The sequence below is a fragment of the Camponotus vicinus genome, unplaced genomic scaffold (genome assembly GCF_025532165.1).
Source record: "Camponotus vicinus isolate PSW18456_S1 unplaced genomic scaffold, iyCamVici1.0 SCAF_7, whole genome shotgun sequence".
In the NCBI taxonomy this organism is placed as follows: Eukaryota; Metazoa; Arthropoda; class Insecta; order Hymenoptera; family Formicidae; genus Camponotus; species Camponotus vicinus.
In genome coordinates, this window is record NW_028141979.1 from 2,565,743 (window position 1) to 2,578,988 (window position 13,246).

The 13,246-nt window shown below is 38.5% G+C and overlaps 2 protein-coding genes across 7 annotated transcripts in view; both read right to left on the reverse strand.

Annotated features, from left to right (window-relative positions):
• The window catches only part of LOC145974940 (agrin), a 324,984-nt gene extending 315,242 nt beyond the window's left edge, over nt 1-9,742 (reverse strand). For 4 of the 6 annotated variants that reach the window (XM_083105057.1, XM_083105059.1, XM_083105058.1 and 1 more), the window contains exon 1: nt 8,262-9,742. The gene's annotated coding sequence lies outside the window, so the exon portion shown is untranslated. The remainder of the gene's footprint in view (nt 1-8,261) is intronic. The other 2 variants (XM_083105061.1, XM_083105060.1) reach the window with 1 other exon arrangement.
• The window catches only part of LOC145974942 (uncharacterized), a 116,771-nt gene that overhangs the window by 15,801 nt on the left and 87,724 nt on the right, over nt 1-13,246 (reverse strand). The gene's annotated exons all lie outside the window — the stretch shown is intronic.

Below are 13,246 nucleotides of genomic sequence, written 5' to 3' on the forward strand. Positions count from 1 at the left end.
TAATTGGCGATATTTTATTGTGGACGCGAGCGACGACCAAAAAACGATGCTTTGTCTTTGGCCTTTAATTTCTGTTAATAACACATATATAACAAACAATATTAATTATAAAATTAGTTTATTTAAAAATCATATTAATCATCTTCGTGCGCGCGAGAAGTCACTTTTACCCCGAATTATCGAATAGATATAAATGTTCGTATTAAAATAATGTTGTTACAGTTTCTAAAACTAAAATAGGAAATTACTGGAGTTTATATCAGCATGAATTAAGTCTTAATAAATTAGATTTGCGAAGAACTAAATTTACCCGGCTGCGTTACCAAAATTGTATTTTCCAATTTTAATGAAGTTGAAATAATCCTAAAGTGCGCACGGTGTTGCAAGGCGAGAGACGCCTGCCTGCCTGCCTGCGGCATGGAGATGGGCGGATTAGCGAAACAAGAAAAGCGTCGATGCTATTACCCTTTAATGCCGGGTTGGATACGTCAACGACAGAGCTGAACCTGAACCTGGCTCCATTCCGCGGTTGGCCGAGATAATGAATGCAAATGCAGTTCTGCTCGCGTAACCGCGAGATAATAAAGCGATCGCAACGCTGCGCGAGTATACTCGCTGGTAAATTACGTGGTACGCTGTAGTAAATCAAGACGAATTTCGCCACGACGGATATGAAGTAAAAAGAATTCACCGACGCATATATAAGAGGGGAGATATTTTTACACGATCGTTCGGAGGAGCGCTTCCATCAAATTCCTGCGTCTTCCTTCCCTTTATTCGAAATCGGAATAAAAAACGAAAGAAAGAGTGCAAACGCGCAAATATTGTTTTAAGCAATAAAACAATTACCTTTATAGATATATTTTTTGAATACGGTAAAAGGGAATTCCAATAATTTTTTTAGATATTATCAATCAAGTTTACGCGTGGAATTATGCAGCGAATTTTCTTAACAGTTTGAAAATGATACTTTTCGCAGACCACATTGTTCTCCAAAATTATTCGAGAAGCGAAAAGGGAAATGCGCTCCACAAATACTCGATTTCACCATATGCACCCACGAAATATCGATGTGAACCGGGCCGGGATGTCGGGTCAAAATGCCGGAGTCTTGACCCCGAAAGGTTAATGGCGCGACGACACGAAAGACACGTGCATGAGCCCATACAAATTTTACGTGCATTGAGATTTTCGCGAGCCGTAATTGCGCCCTAATAAAGGGTACGGGTTAAAATTAAAGATAAGCTAAATAGATGCAAATAATCACAAAGATTGGGTTTAATACATAGCGTTATGATATAAAATAATTATTTTTTTGTTATTTAAGCGTTTATTATTCATATATAAGCACAAATTCTTAAAATCAAAAAGACGAAAGAAAACGTTTTCAAAAATAAGATCCAATAAAATAAAATCCAAACAGACTCTTAAAACCTGTCTCAATTCAAAGATACCAAACAAAATAGAGTATACTAAATCTTGGAGCGTCGGAAAAGATGAAATATCGCGCATTTTTTTAATAGCCGCACACGATATAAACGTCCCCCCGACTTAGCATTTGAATAAACTCATACTAAAGTCACTCCAAGAAGGATTAGAATCATTAAGGAAATTTTTATGAGCCAAGAGCAACCGACTGGTTTATGATAATAGCGGAGGAAACAAAACGCAGATGCTAAACCGAAGATGAATGAGCCGAGCTCTAAGAAAGTCGACAAGATTCCCTCCTTGTTGGTTTCTCCCTGAATCATCCACGACGCATTCTGTGTAGACAGGTGAATAGATAGGTAGGTTGCGTTCGCGCAAGAGGATGAGATAGGCTGAGTAGAGACGATAAATGGGACGCACTATTCGCGCCAGACACGCGCGTCTATTTGATCAGGCGCAGCAAACACAACATTTTCCCACGTACGGATACGTATTCCTGAAATTCCACACTGAATCCTGCTATATTTACGGACGAGCGTCATAATTAATTTGATTAACACGCATAGACGTATTTTACATAGGCTATTCATATTCAGTACGTGTTTCGACAATGATGCGCATCCTGAATATTACATTAATTCGGGAAAGCGAAATCTCTCAAATATTAGCGTTCTAATTTTGTCACATTCAATTTTATCCAAGTATCAATTATCTCTGAATACGATTAATCAAAATAAATGACTGCGATGAGATAATGTGAAAATTGCTTTTGATACGCAAATATTTTTTTGTAAATAAACGTGAAGCAAAAACTGCTTTTACAGAACGTATGTGGGCTGCATGTGATAGTATTACTCCTCGAAAAATCGCGACTCTTACTATCATCCCTTTATCTATGACCATTTACGCGTTAACTTATGAAAAATCATCGGCTTGCGGCGTCAAAATGGCCGCTCCAGAGACATTACCTCGCCGGCTCATAATCGCAACCAGAGCGCCCCTAAATCGGCTGCATGTTCATGCTCACGTACAGAACCTACACCGCCGTATATCTAGGAAGTCGGACATTAATCAGAACGATCAGAGCGGCGCCGCCTTATCTAAGACAATTTGTATTTCTTACGAGCCGTAATCCGTGCATTTTCTCATAAAAAGAACGGACCGTAGCGACTGAGATCCGTCCTCTTTTCCCTTAATACCCCATCCCTCTTCGAGATGCTCGTTGCATCCTCGTCAACCGCGTCTCTCGCGTAAAAACGACGAGGAATTGCAAGTGTCGCGTCTAAGTGAAACAAAACCGAATCTCTCGGATTTTCACACGGAGGAAGGGAGAGAAGGATAAATTTGCTGGGAATCGAAGAAACTTACTTCGAGAAGAAAAATCGAGAAAAATATAATAAATTACTATCGGCAATGTTTAGCGTTTATTAATAGCGCGCGAAAGTGAGCGAGTGTTGGTTACTTCGCTCGCGATTAATAAACTTTTGCGCCGGGGATCTCCCTCTCCGCGAACTGCCCGGCTCGCTCTTTATCTCGCCAGATACTTGAAAAAGAATGGCCGACGGAATTCTTGAATAAAATTACTCGCCGGCGCTTACAAGGTAGTTACAAGACGGGCAAAGAGAAAGTAGTCCTAATTAAATTCTGCAAGGATTACTCGGGTTTATGATCGAGCGTGATTGCCGAGGATCCTCGCTGCGACTCCAGGAGCTAAATTAAACACACCTCTCTTTCTCTCTCTCTCTCTCTTTCTCTTTCTCTCTTCGAGGCAGAAGTCGCGCTCGTTTTGCCGGACGGTTGCTAAATTAATAGCGAGCCAGTGACAACGGAACGTTATACGATAACAAAACGAATCGCGAAGATGTGCAAACTTTGTCAACGATGACGAACGATAAAGAGATAAAGTGACAAAACGAACAAGGAACATTGAACTGAGAGCTATGTGCGTTTATATCGAAAACTGAATTCTCGCTCGGAGGAGCAATTTATTTAAACGACTGTTAATTATAAATTGAATCTGGATGTGACGTTTAACCATGCCGATGTTTTTTAATGGCCGTTAAATGTTTTCGCGCGCACGAAAAGTTGCCTTAGGCGAAGGAAATTGATATTGGTAAAAAAACATCTGCGCGTTCGTATAGCACGCATTTCAAATTCTTTGTAGATATTTGTACTTGACTTTGATATACGTATCGAAAAAATATATTGCCAAATATCACTACAAAAATCTATTCCAATATTATTGCGTAAAACCATAGAAGAAAATAGAACTCATATATGATTATTAAATTGATATTCATTGAACTGTAAATTTTGATAATATAACAAAAGATGTGTGTGTGTGTGTTAAATATACTTTAATATATCGTTTTATGTTAAATATCACGTTTTATGTTCTCCAGCTATCGAAAACTAAACTGCATTACAAGTGCTACAAAATACCTGTGTGTGCCTATTCATTTATCGTAGGAATACTAATCAAGCGGAGATTGATAGTCGAATTTTGTCGTAAATTGTCGGCGATTTGATATTTACATCATCTCGTTTTCGAGATACGTGGCAATTACATTCACGTCCCGACGATCGCAATAGAGTACCACTCAATAGACAAACCTTGATTAATGGAGATGACAATTTTCATTTACAACTGACTATACTCGATTCGAAAGGCAGATTCCGAAACGGACTAATTAACGGATGTTAACGAATCCAACGCGTCAATCTGTCGCTCGCATCAACGCGAAATGCATCATGACAGTGTATGAATTCAAGCATCGAATTCTAATCTTGTCGATAATATTTCTCTAAAATGTTCGTCATAACATTTTTTATTATAGAAGCAATATAAAGAATACAACGAATTTGTTAATTAATAGATCGATGATAGCGTCATAAAAATTTTACATTTATATTTTAAAACGAGAAAAATTTTTATATATATTTCATATATATATATATAGATTCTATTAAAAAGAGAATCGATAAAATTTTTCTCTCTTACATGTATATTATATATTAAAATCAACAAGCAAACCGTTTTTAACTATGTAAATCTCTGTTAGAAAGGTAAAATTTAAATTGATAATATATTATTAACCAGTTCTGTATGGAAGGCTAATTATAAATGCAACTGGCATGGTAGAGAGTCAAAAAACAACCTAGCCCCGAGCTGTTTCTTACTTACAGGAGTTGCGCGGTCCGAGTATCACGGACCAATTACACCACTGAATAATTGTCCGAAGTTACCGTTAACAAGTAACGTCGGAGTACTAACGCGGTTCTGGTTTCTTGGCCCGAATAATTCTACCGGACTATGCCGAGAACTTTACAGTCGTAAACAGAACTCGAAGAACACTCGCTTTTGTCGCGTTTACAAAGCTCAACAAGCAGTTTGAAAAAATAAACGTACCATAAAATGAGATAATTTCGCAATAGATAATTCTCGTCACGCGCAATAATTTCTAAGAGGATAATCGAATTGTATGATTATATATTATATCATGAAAATTACATTTATAGAAGAGAAAGAATTTTATAAGAGAAGAGAAAAGAAAAAAAAATCCTTCCAGAAGGGATCAGTTATTTAAAGTATTTATAATAAGAGAGTAGAGATTAAAAATAATTAATGGAAAAATAATAGCATCCAAACGAGGAGAAAATAAAAAGATAAAGAGCAGCACTAATAAAATATTAAATATTTAATTAAATGTATCTTTTGATTAATCCAAGGTGCTTAATTATCACGGAACGAAAGAGAGCTTCCAAGATTAAAGAAAACAAATAAAAAAATGAAATAATTGTGTGTATAAGCGTTTAATAACAGCGTTTAATATTACCGAGATTAATAAAAAATCCATCCTTTGCACATAATAGCGCATTACTTTGATATATCGTTTCAACAATAGCAAAAAAATGTAGCTACATATCATCGCATACTTCAAAAGATAAGCGGCACGAAAGTGGATATTTTCTACTTCAAGCATTAAATGTCTTTTGCCACCAGCGTCTCGCAATATCGATTTCACAGTCATAAGTGCGTGTCAAAGTAAGTTTTTCTCTTAAATTATGTAAAAATTATATGAAACTTCATTGTGTATTCTCCTCCTTGTAAAACTTAAGTCGCAGAATTTCTAAATTTGTACAGTTTTATGAATCAACATTTGCTGTAATTATTAAAATTCACACATTTCTAAACATATCCTTCTCATAGAAAATTAATATTCACATGTTAATTCACGAGACATTACCTCTTTCACAAAAATAAATTTCTACTCTATTTAAAAAATCCATCTAAAGGATGGATATTAATTAATCTATAGCAATATTTTTAGAAAAGCGCTTTCTATCAGAATGAAACACAAAGCGCTTTATTACCTCTTATATAGAATTTCGGGATCACTTTCGGAAAGAGATCTTCGATCAGCATCGAGTGATGACTCGGGAGCGGACGGGGGGAGTCAAAGGAGCGTACGATCGAGATAATGATTTGCCGAGTAATCCCCGACGCGATCCTCATTACAGTTTGCCTCAGAGTTACCACGGCCAATCGGGACTTTATCTCGCAGGCGTCATCGTTACAACAACGTGGCGTGCCAATCGATCCGGCCGATATCGCGCGAACTTAAGCTGCAACGTGGAAGCTTCCGGGTAAACTTTCCTGCGATTAAGACCGGTAATGTACGAAATTGCGACGAGATAGCTGCGCGGCCTCTGTTCGTCCCTTCCTCCGCTCCCCTCTCGTCCACCGAACCTTTCGCCGAGATTTCGACGCGGTGCTCGCGTTTATCATCGATCGCGTTACTTCCACATCGACGCTAACCAAGTGACGTCGCGTCGAATTAACATCGGCGTTTCGCCTTTTGCCAAATTACGCGTTAAATTTTCAATTATCGATATCCCATTAAAACGCGCAATTTTGTTTGGCCGACGCGGAAAGCTGAAGTTGACGTATGCAACACGAGTAACGGGTACAAACACAATTCAGGGTAGTAAATATGAAGTAAAGGGCTTAATTGCGGTTCGCGCTAAATTGTTTGCCAAGTCCGAAGGGAAATACAGCCTGGTGCGTCTTATTTTGCAATAATAGTTCAAACTCGATCGAGCAAAATATTTGTACTACGGAAATTAATTGGTCTACCACGCTTTATTATTCAATGATATATGAAAACAGTATTGGCGCGAGTTTTATATGCGTTCGGGACGTAAATACAATTAAAATGAAAAATTGAAAGCGAATCATGCTTCATGATAAATCACATATCTGATAATCACATTGCGTTACTGAAATTTCGTTATTCCAGCACATTTGGTAATTAATGGCGACGCATGATGGAAAAAGAATTCCGAGAGGCACCGACCTCTTCGTGAAAATTCTCATATATCGATCGATACTTGCACAACATCTATCGTTATAATCATCCTAACAAATCGATAACTCGATGTTAAAAAATTTTCAGAATGAAAGTCTCAGCGATCGAGTTAAACTTTAGACCCTAGAATCGACCCTGACCTACGCGAGTGTTTTATAGACCGCTGCGTGGTGCGGCACGAAAAGTTCGCTGGTTATCACTGCTAGCCGTAAAATCCTGATCACGTCTATTACCGTTCGTGATCCGCAGTCGAATGTCGCTCCGTCAGTCAATTGTATCAATATAAAAAAACAAGTGAAAAAAGGTAAAAACGAGCGATATCACCAAGAGCGTATCAACAAAGCGTCGAATCGAATTCGCGGCGTTCCGGCTAATAAAATCGACCGAATGTCAATTTTATACGCTCTTTAACGAACAAGCACACAAAAACATTCCGCGAACTCATAAATTCAACACAGTAGCCGGTGCCCCTAAATCCAAGCGATTTATATTCCATTTTTCGAACGGTATTATTTGTGTCAGTATTATTGGTGAGGTCACGTTCCGAGAGAACGCGCAATCAACGAAATGCTATTTATTGCACATTCGCGAAAAATATAGAAAGCAAGTATCACAGTTATTCCATCATGCATATTGTTTTTTTCGCATCGCTTCTGGAGGAAATTGTAAATTAATTAATTGGAAGCCTTAACGCGATAATCGTCAATGAGATCGTATTGTGCGATATAAAGTACTTATTTATCTCAACATCCGAATGATAAATCAAACGAATATTATTATCATATACTTGTAAAAGAAATTGGGAAAGGCTACAAGAAGAATAATCTATTTTTTTCGAAAAAAAAGGGGCAATATTAGATCGAAGATACATAAGACATAATCGTTCGGTGAAGAAACCTATGGTCTATTGCCTATTTTCGCCGCGGAATCCGATTCTTTCGCGCTACATTTCGCGAAACTTGGTGGAAAACATAATTGGAAGCAGGACGATCCTGAGCACGTGTCCTTGTCCTCCGACGAGCTGGTGCTGGAGGACTATTACAGGCAGGTCGATAATCCAATTTCGCGTGAAGCGAAACGATCGCGGAAGCCGTAAACGTACGTCGCCGGAAATTCGTACGCGAAAGAGAACGAAGGGGGATTTCTCACTCCCATACCCCGCGACTTTCTTTTCGCCTCTACGAACAATCTTGCCTGGAGTATCTTTCACGTGAAACTCCACGAAAGAATTTTTTTTACGATCCGCATGCATGACAAAGGACGCAGACATGACACGGTAAACGAGAGCGAGTCTGTTCTTCGCCGCGACAATGAAATCTCCTCCTCCTCCTCCTTAAACTAACACGAAACGATTCTTGGCAAAAACTTTCGTTTACTACCATCATCGTGAGAAAACGAAGATGGAGAAAAACGACGCGGAGTAAAATTGCGCTATCTCACCGTGCGGCTTCGGAAAATATTTACCTGGTAGCTCGTTCCTCGTCTCGGTCAGCCTTTAATTAACAAGCCCCAATCTTTGCAGTCTCGTTCTCGAGCGTTTCTTCCACTCGAGACGAAGCTTGGATTCCGATCGATAGCACCTTCGTACAGGTCGTACACTCACACCATAGTATCGTTATCAAAAATCTTTTCGAACCTCGCCGCGTCTCATCGCGTCGCGACCAACCGGCCGGACTAATGTCCGCTACTACTACTTGTCGCACGCGTCGCGTCGCGAACCGGCTGGCAAATGCATTTTTCCAGCCGGCGAAACAATGCAGGTCGCTGGAAAACGATGACTATCACGGGCGACTATCGATCCCCCGCTCGTAAAAAGCTCGCGAGAGACTCGCGCGGCGACGTATATTATATTTCTCACGACGACAGAGATGATATGTTGCTCGCTTGTAAAGAGCGATTCGCGGATATGTTGCGGATATGTTGCCGAATGATTCGTCACGTGCGAGGGAAATTTCGCAAATGTATTCTCTCGAAATCCGTGGATTCCGTGGATTCTTCCAATGTTCTTCAAGTCATTGATATGTGTCTTAACGATCGATTCATCGCGCGCGGATTCTCCCGATGTGAAACGTGACGAATCTCGATGGATCGCGATGCACGTGTTTCATTAATATCTTTTCGGTCAGTTCGATAGGTTTTCGCGAACGATTCATCACGTACAACGTTCTGAGCTTACTGACCAGATTATGATATTGCTAATCTCGTGATAAAGTTCAGTAGATCGTGACGAGCAATTTTTCTACTCTTGTTGAATCATCGATATCCTTTCAAACAATAGCTTCGCAAAGGATTTACCGATCTGCCCTCTGATAAATTGCGGCGATCTTCTATAATACTTTTTTCAAGTCATCGAAACTTTATTCTTCGCATGCACACGATATCGTTCAGAAAAATCGGAAGAGATCTTTATTAATTCGATACCTGGCGAGTTTCGATGATGGTTGATGCACGGTACTGATACTTTTCATATATAATGAATAATGAATAATTGAATAGAGCTTCGCAGAGAGAAATATTTATGTTCGATAACGATATTCAATCGACTATGCCTACCGGCCGAGTTCTTGAAAGTGCTTTCGAGTATCATTCGATAAGCCGAACATCACGCACTGCACATTCACTTCCTCGAAAATCCCACTTTGAACACTATTCATCCAACGAGTCTTCGAGTTGGGTCATCCGGCCGTGAGGATCATCGTCGAAACATCGCGCGAGAAACATTTCTATCTCTCGAACTCGCTCTCTATCCACGATCCACCTCAGGACGGACCATCTCGAGGTTTCATTTCTCGAAATTCTTGGCTCGCGAGTGCGATCGACGAGTCGCGGCGACGTCCCCACGACGGTGGGACGTTGTAGGCGTCGTGTCGCGTATGAACCGGACGTACGAAGGGCGGACGATGACGAAGAAGAGAGAAAGCGAGAGGAACGTTAGCGGACACGAAGGCTCGGCACGCGAGTTCGCCGGCCGACTGAAGCACAGTTCGGCTGTCAGTCGACCCCCACACCCGAAACTCGACTCGTCTTCGTCGAACGAGTCCGCCGTCTCCGTCGGCTCCCCCTCGGGGATCGAGGGTGGTTTGGAGGCGCAGAGGGTGGGACGGCGAGCGCGACGCGCTTGCGCCAGGTGAATCGGCACGACGGGGGCATTCGTTGCACTCGCTACCTGCCATTCGATAGTCTCCCTCTCTTTCTCTCTTTCTCATTCTGCGGATCGTGAAAAAGAATTAATAGAGAGACGACATCAATGAATAAACTTACGAATAGATAATATCCTTTAAATCGAAGAAATCGAAGAATTTTATTTTTACGATGTTTCTTGTTCAATTGCAACGATACTCGAGCGAGACGCAATGCGCTTGAAAAGAGAAAAACAATGTGTCGATAAATTTAATTAATTTATAAATAATACAAAAAATGTAGAGATATTTTCGTATATATTTTCTTTTTAATTAAAGAACATCTTATGTGAGACTTATTTCTTAGTCAGTATTTTTCTAAGTTTATTCTCATTTATTCAGTACTTAATCGCATAATTACCCGTTTGATTAATGCATGGATAATTATGGATAATCTATCTTCAATATGGATTATCTTCAATATTCAATTTTATTATTATTACCTTCAATATTTAATCTTCAATATGGATTATCTTCAATATTTAATTTAGCATTTTGAAGATTTCAAATTTCTTCCTCTTTTAATATATATTTGTTCTATTTTTAATATATTATTTTCTAACAGAAAATATCAAATATTAAATAATCAAATTAAAAAGCTTTAGAATAAGATAATATAATTCCTCCAATCAAATAGTAAAAAATAAATGATACTAATAATATTGATGAGAGATTAACGAGCGTAATTGCTTTTTTCAGGCGATAGAACTACTATTATATGTATGTAATTATATTTGCTTATCTCATTTTTTTTAGTTTATCACTTTAATGATAATCCATGAAATAGTAAAATCTCATTTATTATATTTATGAAATATTTATATGCGCTTCACAAATGTAATAAATGACATTTTATTTTACAATTAAAGGAGAAAAATAAAAGTAATATAATATCTTTGAGTACAAATATAACACATTAGATCGATAAAGTCTCTATTTAAAGAAAATGATTAAATTGCTTAAGCTATTGAGTAATTATCACAATTGTATAACAATTATAAATTCCATTACAACTAATATATCGCTAACGAAATAAAAAGTTTCCATTTTCTCCATATTCAATCATATGCCAAACAATGGGACCTGATATATACAGCTCGATTTCTATGCACAAATCAACTTCAGAACGACAGCTTTTGAATATCAGACTTCATTCTAATGAGATTTTCCCGTGCGTAGAAATATCTGCTTGTTTCTCAAATACACACTCTGTGAGAGAAAACTGTATATATATATATATATATATTGATAGTTCAAATGCACTCCACTTTCTCCATTTCCGAGAATAAAGTCCAAATTTATATAATAAAAAGTTTTCATCGTCCCTCTTAATCTCGAACAATAACAATTAGTCATCATCGAATAATGAACGTCAGCCGCGATTAATCAATCGGATCGCTGTTCTCGAACGTATTGAACGATTTTCCGCGAGCAACCCGCAGAATCTAGGTCCTAAACCGGGTCCTCCCCCTAAATCCACCAACCATCCCGCTCGGCGATGCGCGTCGACGATTCGATGTGGGAAATCAATCACCCCCGAAACCACTTCCGGCGAACTTTGGAAGCACGTCTCGCCGCGCGTCGAGAGTCGAGATTCCTCGAGATGATCGCGCTACGTTCCGCTCCGTGATGGACAGACATTCGACGAAGACGATATACAACGAGGATATTTCGGAACGCGAGATTCAGCCTTTTCCGTACGAAAACAGATTTCTACCCTCATCCGCTGATCGATTTACTTCGTTAATTTTTCCGATCGACTCCATTCCTCGTCAATTGATAGTTCGTATTTGTGTTACATAGATTTCACATTTAAGAGTCAAATCAAATCCGTGTGACCCATTTCTCGCGGCTATGATTTTTTTTAATCGTCTAAATTTCAGTGCACGATTTTTAACCGATCATATATATATATATATATATATATATATATATATATATATAATTATTTTATTAATATAAATATGATAAATAAATAAATAAAATAAATAAATAAATATATAAATAAAATAAATAAATAAATAAATAAAATATATATATATATATATATACTTATTTATTTATATATTTACGATTATTTTATTGTAATGCAATTTGGCGTCCTTTGAGTATGGAAAAACAAAATTACGACATGTAACCATAACAGCAATAACCTACTTGCATATCTAATGCTTTTGGTAAATTATCGACTAAATATATCGGTTAACACGGTTATCGCAGTACCAATTCAGTTTAGCCAAAGCAGCTCTCATTATTACTGATTCAGCAATTTCATTTAGTTTTCGTAGTTTGCTCGGAGTAATAAAATCGATTTAGATTACCGAGTTTTACGATGCGCAGCTAGCATACGCAAATAAAAAAAAATTAATAATACCAAGGTGCAAGGTACGCGTTTAAAAAATTACTCACGACTCACGTATTCACTAAACGAACACCGAGTTTGTCGAGCTTGGATCAAATTCAATTTTCGGAAAATATCACGGAAAACTTTTTCCGCCTCTTCACGGGAACAATAAAACGCTCGCGATAGGAGGAAAATGAAGGAAATGTCACCCGCGGATGATATTTATTTACGGCCGATGGGATCCCTTCCCCCCGTCTAACGATCACGAACAATAATAATAATCGAGATAACGCACGCAGCGGCACTCCGCGAGATCCGTTTAGTCCCCGGCCAAATTGCCAATATTATCAGTTATCGGATTATTATGGCAAATTGTTCGCGTTTGCCTTTACCAACTAGCCTACATACTGTAACCCCTGTGGCGACCCGACATCCTCGATCTCTCTGTCTCCCTCCCGTACCGTGCTCTATCAGAATCTACTCTATCCATCTCCCTCCTCCGTATCGATGGAAACGATGCGCTGGATGCCGCGACCAGGTGCGCCAGGTGTCGTTCGCGTAAGCATCATGAATGGTTCCACCGCTAAATAATCGGGACAAAACAACATGGACATAACGACGCGATATAATAAAACGGGACAAAATATGTATTTCACTATTTCCTATCAGTGTTTGTAATGCTACACTTTATCATCCCTACTGTTTCAACATAATACCATTATAAATGTGTATAATTACTCCAGATCGCGCTAATAAAGTTAACGATTTCCATGCCAGAAATTTGCAATAAGTAATAATCATGTATTAAAGCTTTTCAATTTCGTACAATTTATAATTCCCGGAGATTATTATTGATGCTCCTCGACAAAAAAATAGTACTATTTTTTCTCTTAGTTTGTCGATAGCTTAGCTCTGTATGTGTGCGT